Source organism: Xenopus laevis, chromosome 4S (assembly GCF_017654675.1).
Source record: "Xenopus laevis strain J_2021 chromosome 4S, Xenopus_laevis_v10.1, whole genome shotgun sequence".
NCBI lineage: Eukaryota > Metazoa > Chordata > Amphibia > Anura > Pipidae > Xenopus > Xenopus laevis.
The window spans coordinates 112,223,760-112,233,581 of record NC_054378.1 but is presented as its reverse complement, the minus strand read 5'-3'; the positions used below and the strand labels follow the sequence as shown (position 1 = coordinate 112,233,581).

Below are 9,822 nucleotides of genomic sequence, written 5' to 3'. Positions count from 1 at the left end.
CTGAAAAAGTCTGAATCCTGGTCGAATCCCAAACTGAATCCTGAATTTGGCGCATCCCTATTTATTATATTTAATTTTTAAATCTGGCATGGGGCTTTCAGTTTCTCAGATGCCCCGAGTCATGTGCTTTGATAAACTTCAGTCACTCTTTACTGCTGCACAGCAGAAAGCAGTTCCATTGTGAAGTGCTAACTTTTTCTGAGAGCACATGACCAGGCAAAATTATTTGAGATGGCACCTACACACCAATATTACAACTTTTTTAGTTGGAATAGTCAATGAGTCAAAGTCCTAACTGTAACCCTATAGAATATTGAAGGAGCTGAAGAAGCCCTGAGATGAAGCTGTTCGGATTGCAGGGATTGGCTGAAATTCTTCCATGCCAATGTGCAGGACTGATCAACAGTTACTGGAAACATTTATTTGGAATTATTGCTGTTACACCAGTTACTGAAAGCAAAATATGTCACTTTGGATCAGTTTCCTCAATAAATAAATGAGCAAACTCTATGTTATTGGCTCATGTTTTCTCGTTATCGAATTTTTTGACTTGAGTGAAAAACAGACCATGTTGTCCCTCAAATTTACCCAGAAATACTGAAAATTCAAGAGTGTACAAACGTTTGAGCACCACTGTATAAACTGCCAACAGCAACTACGGGAAGCAATATGGCATAGGAAAGCTACAACTGTGTTAAGCTGGCCATAGACGCAAAGATCCGAGTATTCGTACGATTTTCAGACCATGTGTGGAGAGTCCCGACATTTTTTCACCCGGCGGACATCGGTCGTTTGGTCGATCAGACAGGTTAAAAGATTTACTTTATGTGATCAGAATGGTTAGTGGCAGGTCGGGAGATGGGGAAGTCCGATTGTTCAAGGATTCAAAAGATCGGATCTTTACATCTATGGCCAGTTTAACTCAAAAATTAGAAAAATAATAGGGCCTAGGGATCAACCCTTCTTACTACCTCCCCCCAGCAAATCATCTCATCGAGTTTACTCCACTCGCAGATCTAGATCAGCTGGGCTTATGTTCTTGAGTTTCCATATAATGAAGAAGAGCCTGTGGTGCAATTGAAGAGACATCTTCTGATGTGGGAAGACAAATCCACATACACGTTCATATTTTTAATAAGATTCAAAGCTAGAGCAAACCGAATCTTTATGCATATTCAGACGTAACCTTGAAAAAGAACAAAGTGTTAACAAGGATTTTGCCATTCTAGGCTCAACTGTACCCAACGGCGTCCGACCAACGGCGTTTTATAAGAGGAGCCACTCGCTTATGGGCAGCCAAGACTTCCATCGTTACAGAAAACTAGGCAGGCAAGGAGGTTGGCATTGCCAGCTTTTTTTTGTGTTTAGCTTAACAATTGGAACACTTAATCCTATGGTTTGTGGTGGAAAAATAGAAACCCTGTCTTTACACTGGAGCTTGCATTCATAACTTGGGGACAGGACGTAAAACAGCTATGTATAAAACACCCAAAATGTGCAAAACACCCAATATCTACTGTGGGTGTCAACTGTACACTAATAAAACATCAGTGACTATGAGGCACCTTGTTAAAATGTGTTGATCCCTAGTCAGGTTAGGACTATAAAGCAGTTCAGAACACTCTGAACAAAAACAGATTAAATGGGTTGCCTTAACTTTTATTATGATGTAGAGTGGGACATTCTTAAACATTTTGCAATTGGTTTCCATTTTTTATTATTTGTGTTTTTTGAGATATTTAGTTTTTTATGCAGCAGCCCTCCAGTTTGCAATTTCAGCAATCTGATCACTAGGGTCCAAATTCCCCTAGCAACCATGCACGGATTTGAATAAGAGACTAGAATATAAATAGGAGAGGCCCGAATAGGCTTGAATTATATAGTTGTAGTCTTACAGAGCATTTGTTTTTTTAGATGGGGTCAGTGACCCCCATTTGCTTTATTTTAAAATGAATTAACCTAAGAAAAATAAATGTTGTTTTGCTTACCTTTTACTCCTTCTCATAAACGAACAGCATCCCTCACTCGAGTGAAGGATTAGAAGGAAAAAAACTTTGAATTTCGAAGGTTTTTTTTTGGCCACTTCGACCATCGAATTGGCTACTTCGACCTTTGACTACGACTTTGAATCGAACTAAAAATCGTTCGACTATTCGACCATTCGATAGTCGAAGTACTGTCTCTTTAAAAAAAAACTTCGACCACCTACTTTGCCCCCTAAAACCTAACGAGCACCAATGTTAGCCTGTGGAGAAGGTCCCCGTAGGCTTTCCTAGCAATTTGTGATCGAAGGAAAATCATTCAATGGATGAATTAAAAAATCCTTCGAAACGTTCGATTCGAAGGATTTAATCGATCAAACGATTTTTCCTTCGATTGTTCGATCGAAGGAATTACGGTAAATCCTTTGACTTCGATATTCGAAGTCGAAGGCTTTAACTTTGATGGTCGAATATCGAGGGTTAATTAACCCTCGATATTCGACCCATAGTAAATGTGCCACTAGGTGTCACAGATGGATATTAAAGCTAATACAAAATCAGATTCCCAGTGCATAAATAAGAACCCCCCACTCACACATAATAGATTTCTGCTTATCTGTAAGATAGCAAATCAGGCACAACAAAGGGTGAAATGGGAAGATTGTTTATACAAAGCCCGTTTAGAGTTTCACTACAGGGATGTTCTCATAAGTCGGAAGCAAATCAAGTCACCATTACTGCTTCATCATAAAAACAAAACCAAGAAACAATGGATTTATTTAAGGTTGTAATTAAAAGAATAATCTGAATGTATTTTCAACACAAGTTCTATTTCTTTTGCTCGTGTTGAAAAAATGTGAATATCTAGGTGTTTTCTGCCCCTAAAATCTGCTTGCAGAATGCATGGCTATCCCTAAACGTAATGCAGGCAGCTACCCTTAGCATAGGAAAGGCAGTATACTGTATAAACTAATTAGCTCTGAAGTGGAACGAGAGAAAATGGATGGTAGAAAGCAAATGTAGGTTTTAACTGTAGCCGTGTAGAACTTTTCAATGTGTTATTTTTTTAACCATTTTACATAACAGTTAACTATGTCTTCATGCTAGACTCCCCCTCGCCCAACAGTATAGCGCTTGAGTGTAGAGCTGCAGTTGTCAAACTAAATTCATTACCTCTGTTGTACCCAGACAGAGACTTCAATTCTGAACCCTGGCATGGGCATTGCCAGTCTGCACCCTCCTCGGATCTGCAGAGAAAGCACAAACGATTCAGTCGAAAAGTCTTTGTAGAATAAAATGTATGGTACTGTACTGTGCCAAAAAATGCAATTCCCACTTCTGACAATTCCGCTTTGGAAGGAGCTGATAATTCAGGCAATGGTATTCATTCAGCACATACACAGTGAGGGGAAGTCTGGAGACGTTTTTAGAATGTGCAGTGACCACAGAAAGAATCACAAGAAACTGTGACGGACTGAGATGATAAGTTAGTTAATTAACGCAATGTAAACTAATTACCCACAAAAAAAAACCAAGAAAATGAGACCGTTACTGCCAACAAAGAGAAAAAAAGAGAGGCATGAAAGAGATTAAAGCAAAGGAAAGTTAAAATAATTGGGGTGCCTACCCCCCTTAGAGATTCTATCTTTTCCTTTAATCTATTCCTTGTTTCTCTTTTAATTCTCTTTGTTGACAGTAATGGATTCTAGTTGCCTACTTCAGACCCGGGCAGTGCTCCTCATTCTCCAAAAGTGAACAGGCCCAGGGTACTTTTCTTCTCAGCGCTGTGAGGCCCAGTGTAACGGTCACGTTATCAGGAACCTTGTTCAGTGGTTGTACCTTCAGACATACATGTGGACCCCGTGGGTTCCGGTGTTCACCGACGGCCTTTTGGGACCCCGGACTTCTTGCTGCAGAAGCCGACAAGGAAGTGCGTAGCAAGTCCGTAAACGAGGTACCGGCAGGGATAAGAGGAGACATAGTCAAGGTCAGGTGAATAGTTCGATGCAGGCGGCAGAAATCATAGTCAAGGGACGGGTAGTCAAAACCAGGATATCAGGAAACAGAAGTAACGCTTGAGCAGGAACAGTTAAACTGAAGCCAGCTTGGGCATTTAAAAAATGGAGGAGTAGCCATTTAAACAAAATTTGGCGCCATAATAGAAATCCGGCTCCCCTTGGTGACGTCATGACGCAGGCGTCAATCAGGGACGCGAACCTGGAAGTGCGCACATGTGCACTGTCAGTCTAGGAGAGAAGCGCCGGGAGGTAAAAGATTTCAACAATCTCCCGGCGAGTCTTACACCCAGAGCACCCTGCAAACTCTCCCTGAGCAAAATTGTGGGTAACTAGGGTTGCCACCTTTTCTGGAAAAAAATACTGGACTTACTATATTCTTGCTGTTTTTTCCTATTAATAACATTGGCATCAAGCATCATTTTTACCGGCCAGGCCGGTAAAATACCGGCCAGGTGGCAAAGCTATGGGTGACACATGATGAAAAAAAATTGCAGGTGACCAGGGATTTCTTATTTGTCATGGGTCACTCCCAGGCCCACCTACCGAGGAGACAGAAACAGCTCTCCACCCGACGGACATGCTTGCTCTGTAGATAAACCACTGGCTTTGCTCCCATACTCTTTCAGTGTCCTAGCATCATCTGCAAAGAACAGTTCAGTGCTTAGGATGACAGCGGTGGCCATTGGGTGTCTAGAAAGAAAGTACAGTACATAAATATGGTGCTATATATGAGAACACCCTGGCACACAATTTAATACAGAGGCAACATTGTGCTCAATTTATAAAAATAACACATTTTGGCATATCAGCTTCCGTTTTGTGATGCACACATCACATAAATCATAAAACATTGTATTTTAGGAATCTTTTTCGAATCATTCATTTTAAATGCAACAACTCTCACCCTTTTTCTAGGAAGACTCATTGAAATGTTTGTTGATTTGCCGCTGTGCAATTGTGTTCCCCATGGGGTACCCCTTTCCCCTTCTCACTCACGTTTCCTGGGAAATCACCAATTTCCCTCTGGGAAAAAAACTACAATACATATTCTCTTTAAAGAAACATTTGGAGGATGAGCATTAGTCTTGCAAGTGATTTGTATATATATATATATAATACACAAAAGTCATGAATATCCTGTAAATTATATCCTTATAAACGGTGAGTAGTGATGTCATCAGTTATAAACGGTGAGTAGTGATGTCATTTCTGTCACATGACTCACTAAAATTTGTGTATTATAATAAATAAAGTACCCCCAGTTGTAAAATGTGAGGATATTAGAAGTTACCTCGGAGTTCCATGACCTGTATAAAAACACTCGGCCTTCGGCCTCGTGTTTTTATATGGTCATGAAACTCCTCGGTAACTTATAATATCCTTATATTTTACAAGAGGGGGTACTTTATTCACTATATAATACACAAAAGTCATGAATATCCTGTAAATTATATCCTTATAAACGGTGAGTAGTGATGTCATCAGTTATAAACGGTGAGTAGTGATGTCATTTCTGTCACATGACTCACTAAAATTTGTGTATTATAATAAATAAAGTACCCCCAGTTGTAAAATGTGAGGATATTAGAAGTTACCTCGGAGTTCCATGACCTGTATAAAAACACTCGGCCTTCGGCCTCGTGTTTTTATATGTTCATGAAACTCCTCGGTAACTAATAATATCCTTATATTTTATAAGAGGGGGTACTTTATTCACTATATATATATATTTTTTTTTTTTTGGGGATGCACAGTCAGAGGAGGCCATTGCTTTGTGGCTGCGTATTAAATCCATTCTCCGTTAGAAAAGGGCTATAAAATTTCCACTCCCGAAGTGTAAATCTTCCTTTCTTTTTGCATAGTCACCCGCTAGAATGGGGCCTCTAGTGAAGACTAATCCTTTCATTTTGTGGGACTCTAGTGAAAAAGAAAATACGTGCACCATGGAAACAGCAGCGTTCTCTGGTCCTACCTAATGCAGAGGAAGAATAATCTGATGGCAATTTACACAGCAAAAGCATTCTTTGTACTCTGTTTTACAATAAACAGATCAGCATGGGCCAGTGAGCTAAAATTAATGACTAGAGCATTTGGTTTAATAGGCAGTGTTTGGGATTTTTCATGCTGAAGACTGGAGCCGCTTCATCCTGCATAAACTACAACCCTTTCCAAACACTGCCCCTTGTTTTACTCTGGCGCTCTACATGGATAGTGAAAACACAAATTGCTTCTATATGAAAGGGCATTTTATATTGCACTGTACGTGAGCAGTAAAGTAAAAGTTATCGTACCTGACAGTGCCCACGGATTCCAGAAAATTTAAAAAAAAGAGTTGACTGTTCTTGGGTCCGTGAGATATTTATGTAGTTTTTTTTAATATTTTGCTATTTCGGGGTTGCGTATTAATAGAAGAATGCCATCATTTTTTATTTACGTTAATAAAGGGGCATTCAAATCAACATCATATATCTGTCGGCAAATAGACAATCAATACCATATACCCATAGATATTTAAAGTTAAAGCAATCATGTGTAAAGGTGGAGCAGTGGAGGCACTTAGCTCTCCCCACAGCACAGTACTCCCTATGAGTGCATGTTACTAAAAAAGCCAAAGTTCCCAGGAGGCTTAGCGATAGGGTAGGAGACTGCGATACTGTAATAGTCATCAATAGACCCGTGTCTGGTTCCAATGTGGATAGGAGCCTGAGAGAGTAGTAAAAGGGACCCCAGGACAGCATGACGTGGTCAGGCTCTGTTGCCTTTGGTTTCAAAGTGGGTTACATATTCTTACAAAAGGAAGATGGCCACTTCTGCTCCTTTCTTCCATGGGAGTCTCCAGAGGTCAAACAGAGAATATTCTCATGTTTTCATAAAGTCCAGCTGCATGGAAGTTGTACCAGAGTATGTCCACAGATTCAGGCTGATGCTTAACATCAGGTCAACAATTATATGGTGGTTCTATGAAGACTTTCAAACAATGGTGGCTTACAGCTAACTGGAGCACAACCATAAACATTGGTGTTGAATGACTATAAATATTAGTAGGGGCTGAAGAACTATATTTATTGAGGGACTGCTGGGCCAGCAGGTGGTAAAGCTGTGCAGGGAGATGGTGTACTTTCATCTCCATTAAAGTTGATGTCATTGAATATATTAAGAGGGCCAATGAAAGGAATTTAAGTTGTGCAAATGTTGTTAATGCACTGGATTCCTTTCAGTACCTGCAAAGAGGTGAAATACCCTCTGTAGAAGTTCCACCTAGCACTGAAAGGGTGGAGGGAGTTTATGATAAAGGGCTTCCTTCAGCATTCATGGATAATATGAGGTTTGTACTGTTTATTCCATCCTCCATGCAAGTTGGGCCTTCTCCCTGTGGAATTCAAATGCAAGGAACTCAAGTTAAAGTCAAGTCCCGAGAGGCCTTTAGCGTTGCCTGTTTCACAATGAATGAGGTCTATTAAGAGGCTCACTCTATCCCTTTCCTCTCTTACAGAGGCTGGACACCAAGGTTGACATGTGTTCTGTGTTGCTTCAAACTGATGAAAAATGTGTCTATCTGTACTACGCCATTATTGGATCCATGTCTTTGCTTTAGAGAAATATTTTTCACCCTTTGGCTATTTGCTTTTCTGGAAAACAATCTTCTCAAATGCTGGTAATCAGGCTGTGCTAAAGTCTCCCGGAGCCAGACATCTCTGGTCTCTCACTAAGATCAGTGACCTCAGTTCTTCATAAAAATAACTATAACTCAGCAGGCCCGTTTAGCCCCTTATTGTCCCACTGAGAAAAGTACCTGGACTAGGCTCATAAAACTTTTCTTCCTTACCCTTTTTATGCAGCGTCAGTCTGCGTCCTGCAATTCCAAAACCATCTGGTTGGAGTTTCTGTTTTAACCACTTAATTGGTCTCATAAAACCGTGCTTCTGCAACAGCTTTCATCAATGGTAAGGGTAGGTTTCATCTGACTGGTTGAAAGTGATTGGTGCTTTCCAGCGCAAATAACTGTGCTTTGCTTATTATTTTAATGGGAAAAGGCAACTCGGCATTATCTGTGTGGCTGGAATCAAAAACAACAACAATAACAAGTCCTGAAAGGATTCAGAGGTAAAGTAGTAGAGTTAGGTTGGCCACACGTAAACCGACCCATATGCTTCTCCAACCAATGAATGAATAATGTACAAGGGCCACATACTGTACATTCACAGTCACCTTTGTATTGTTCAGGTCAGCTACCGGAATGATCAGAGCAGCAGCAGCTACGGCTCCTCCACAATTCCTTTTGGTTCATCAACAAAAAGTTTCCATCATACAAGTCCATATGGTCAAAACAGGTCAAACTGCAGCCCACCCAATGCAGCTGCATAACTACACACACCTAAACTCACACAAGGGGTGGCTAAGAGTTACTATTCAACAACGGCTGGAGGACTGCATGTCGGATATCACCAACTTGAAAGCAGTACCCAATTTGGTACAGGATTTTGCCACCTTTTCTAAAATCACAGACATGAAAATGAATTTACATTAAAGCAAATACTGAACAATGAATTAAATTTATATGGGAGATAAAAAAAAAAAATCTGTATTTTCCCAGCATATTTTTGACATAGAGCTAGTATTAGTGTTGGATCCCCTTTAAATTCTGAATTACTAGAAGACCATTTGCCATACAGGTATGAGATCTGTTATCCAGAAACCCATCATCCAGAAAGTTCCAAATTATGGAAAGGCCATCTCCCATAGACCTAATTTTATCCAAATAATCTAAATTTTTAAAAATGATTTCATTTTTCTCTGTAATAATAAAACAGTATCTTGTACTTGATCTGAACTAAGATATAATTACTCCTTATTGGAAGCAAAACCAGCCTATTGGGTTTATTTAATGTGTTTGTTATTATTATTTTAACTTAAAGGGATTCTGTCATGATTTTTATGGTGTCATTTTTATTTTATACTGTAAATAATCCACTCTACAATATAACATTTCATTCCTGAACCAGCAAGTATATTTTTTTTAAAATGTATTATATTGGTGTGTAGGTGCATCTCAGGTCATTTTGCCTGGTCATGTGCTTTCAGAAAGAGCCAGCACTTTAGGATGGAACTGCTTTCTGGCAGGCTGTTGTTTCTCCTACTCAATGTAACTGAATGTGTCACAGTGGGACCTGGATTTTACTATTGAGTGCTGTTCTTAGATCTACCAGGGACCTGTTATCCTGTGATAACCAAATTGATTGTGAGGACATACAGTGTATGTTAGGACATAATAATGTCTCTTTTTGATTAACCTGGTACTATGGCAGAACTACCAGTAGTACATTTACAGTAGGGGTCCCAATTGTGTTGACTAGACCCACATAGCAGACCATCTGGATGATATTTTCAATCCACATTGGATATCTGCCTCCAAAGTCAACAATAGTGGGCTGTTCTCATGTAGGCTTAGGAAATCATACAATGTGGTCTTGTAGGGTTTTTCAGGTACCTCTAAAGAGACATTTACGTGACCCATATGTTAAAAAATCTCTGTTGGGCCTGGTTTCTTTGTTTCTATTCTATTATTTGTGTTTCTTGTTACCATCTCCCAGTACCCATGAACTTCCAGTCAGAAAATGTGTTATTATAGGGAAAACGTTTGGCTATATCCAAGGTCACCTTCAGTATTTTTGAGATGAAAAATTTGAGATGAACCATTAGTTCAAATTAGTCAATTTAAATGAGTTCAAATTAGTCAATTTGAGATGAACGACATTGGAAATCTGCATCCAATGTCAACAATAGTGGTCTGTTCTTGTGCAGGTTTACCAAATCAGACAATG

The 9,822-nt window shown here is 39.6% G+C and overlaps 1 long non-coding RNA gene across 1 annotated transcript; it reads left to right on the top strand.

Annotated features, from left to right (window-relative positions):
• Positions 1-5,652: 5,652 nt before the first annotated feature.
• Positions 5,653-8,607, top strand: LOC121393365. The gene is made up of 2 exons (XR_005961024.1): positions 5,653-8,104; positions 8,225-8,607. It is a non-coding gene; the product is annotated as an uncharacterized LOC121393365 (long non-coding RNA).
• The last annotated feature ends 1,215 nt before the right edge of the window (positions 8,608-9,822 follow it).